The following is a 2,921-nucleotide window of genomic DNA, read 5'->3' as shown; positions in this document are numbered from 1 at the left end:
GTCCCTAGAGGGTGCGAAAAATCGCTCGACTGTATTTGCACACTCGCCACTGGCTGGCAGAGGAAATGTAGTATGCATCCCACAAAAAATGGAAGCAGTGCAGAAAATCCTTTGTGGCCGACCAAGCAGTTCTAACCATGGTTTGTCTCCTAAAGGTTGATACTCTTAATGGCTGCTCAACATGTGACGGTTTGGTGAGCCTTGTCTTTTCAGTGTGTAATTGAAGCACTGCAGAAGTAAGGTGCTGATGCCGTGTTCATGACAGCTGCCATTTCCTGACACTTCCTTTCCTCTTCGTGTGGATTTTCTCCATGTTGCGTGATGCAGTGGTTCAGCTGCTTTTTCTTCTTTCCCTCCCCCCTTTTTTGTTTAGGTGGCCTTCTCCTTTGGCACCAGCCTGTCTGAGTTCTATCTGCAGACTCAACTTGATGCCACAGTTGGCAGAGCTACAGGAGAAGCTACAGGCATCATGTGCTGAGAGCAGCAGGATTCAATCGCCTGTGAAGGGAGAAATTTTTGCAGCCCTGTTCAAAGATGACGGCCAGTGGTATCGTGCTAGGGTCAATGCAGTGGTGAGTTGTTTTCAGATTGATTCTTTATTTACATTTGAAATCACAAAAAGATGTGCAGGTTAAAAGAAAAAATTAGCTGTGGTTTAACTTCTGCTGAACGTGGTTAGAGAGTGAAAGCTGTGGTGGTATCGGGCAAATAGATGGGGCTCGGCGTCTATAACGTTGAGTGCATTCTGCACACTGGATAGGCAATGTACCCACCCTGCCACCTTGGCAGGTGGCAGTTAAATTATTGGTTGATCACAAGAGGTTGGTCACCCAATGAACGCTGCGGCCTATTGCTGCAGTGCCGCGTGTCTGCCACAATTTTGTCAGTGCTAATGCATGCAGCCCACACCTCTCTCTTACCACTGCCACATGCCTGAAGGCACTATTGAGGCATCCACTTACCCAGGGAGCCAGTTATGCGCCTTCCATTCCTCAAAAGCATCTGAGTCTAGAACGTTGTCAACCCTGATGGCAATGAACGCTGACCCCAATGCATGCAGTGCACATCTGTCCCCACGTAGGTTAAAGTGCAACTGAGGTGTCCATTGTTCCAGGGAGCCAGTTATGCACCTTTCCTTTGCATTGGAAGAAAATTGAAAATTGGTTCTGGAAATTGGTTTTGAAAATTGGTCGGCGACACCATACTTTTTTGCCACCGTAGCCTTTTTCAAACCACTCTCGACGTCCCTCGCAATGGTCTGGTTGGTTTCGAGAGCTTGCCGTTTCCTGGCTTTCAGAGGAGCAGACACCATCGGAACCGAAGGCAGCCGAGGCTGGTAGACTTGCCCTAGTTGTCAGCTGATTTGTTAACGTTGTCAACTTTTCGCTACACGCGACGACTCATATCTCGCTCATGAGCTCAGGCGTGACAAGATGCCGAGGCTGGTAGACTTGCCCTAGTTGTCAGCTGATTTGTTAACGTTGTCAACTTTTCGCTACACGCGACGACTCATATCTCGCTCATGAGCTCAGGCGTGACAAGATGCTGCCGCACGCATGCGTGGTGTGGGCAGCGCTTGCAGCGTCGTGCCATGCGCTCGCCGCCGTCACCGCTCCAGCATGCTCCAGTCTGGCCGTGCCATCACGTGCTTTCAAGTTTTGTCCAGTCGGTGCGCCCAACGGAGAGGCACTGGAGAAGGAGAGGAAAAACGCCTGCCTTGCGTCTTCTATTTCTTTTTATCCTCTCCTGCCTTCCACCTTACCTTGAACCACGCTGGCAACGCTCCCGCGCCCCGCCTGTTGCCCCCTTCTTGCGCAATCTGGGAAGCACGCTCGTCGCGCCCGCCAGTACTCACGGACCCGCACCGGTATGCTGGCCACCAGCCTTTCCAGAAACCGCACTATGCGCGGTCTCCGGTTACGCGCTGCCACATATTAAGCGGTTGTCACAAAAAGCCGCATATAGTCTGGTCCCGCATTATATGCGGTTACGTTATAAATGATCTGAGCTGTATTCACTATTAGTGTTAGTTCCACTGAACAATATTGCCATGCTTAGTTTGCTTTTGGTCTCACTGGTATATAGTCGGATACAACTTAAGAGCACAGCCGCTTTCCCCGTCTAAGGACCCCCCGTCCAACCAATGGCATCAGCTGATTTTCATTTTACAATGCAGGGAGTGGCGCCACAACAGAGAGAGGGGTCTATCCCCGACTATGGAGGAAGGAGACTGTCTCCTTTCATCTACCACTCCCTGCTCTGTCATACTAGCGGGGTCATGAGAACCAGCCGACGCCATTGGCAGGAAGGGACCCGGGTCTGGGGAAAAGCTGGTGTGCTCTTAAGTTGTATCCGACTATAGTATGCTGCGGGGCTGTATCTTCACAGTTATACTGTTTTTCTCTTTCAGGGATCAGTGTGCATGGTGTACTTCATTGACTGTGGCAACGTGGCTCCAGTGGCCCCCGAGAATATTCGTCCCCTCCCGGATCTCTACCTGCTACTGCCAGCACAGGCAGTGTGTTGCCGGCTGCATGAGGGCTGCGCCCAGCGTCTGCCGCCACAGGCTGGACCATGGAAACATATACAATGCTGGCCACCATGTTTCAAGCAGGCCCAGTGGTCGCTGATGGACTCAAGCTGGTGGACAACATGCACGAAGTGGAACTGGCTTCAAAGAAAGGTGAGTGTTCTTACTGCTGGCACCAGCTGCTTGTATGCATGGTGCGTGGTAGTCCTGCACTTAAGGTTGAGGAAAAAGGGGCCTTCGATGGAGATCAGCTTCCTACCTTGTTGAAGGGCCTGAAGTCCCTAGTTCACTGGATCTGCACAGTCAGAGGGATAGTCGCCATCACTGCACTGCACAGCCACTTTCACTGTCAGCCGCATGAAATGCTCCATGGTGGTTCCCTCCGATGCAC

The 2,921-nt window shown here is 51.5% G+C and overlaps 1 long non-coding RNA gene across 1 annotated transcript; it reads left to right on the top strand.

Moving 5' to 3' along the window:
• Positions 1–427: 427 nt before the first annotated feature.
• On the top strand, positions 428–2,673 carry LOC144108423 (uncharacterized). The gene is made up of 2 exons (XR_013309481.1): positions 428–572; positions 2,411–2,673. It is a non-coding gene; the product is annotated as an uncharacterized LOC144108423 (long non-coding RNA).
• The last annotated feature ends 248 nt before the right edge of the window (positions 2,674–2,921 follow it).

The sequence above is a fragment of the Amblyomma americanum genome, chromosome 1 (genome assembly GCF_052857255.1).
Source record: "Amblyomma americanum isolate KBUSLIRL-KWMA chromosome 1, ASM5285725v1, whole genome shotgun sequence".
NCBI lineage: Eukaryota > Metazoa > Arthropoda > Arachnida > Ixodida > Ixodidae > Amblyomma > Amblyomma americanum.
This window is presented reverse-complemented; position numbering and strand designations above follow the sequence as displayed.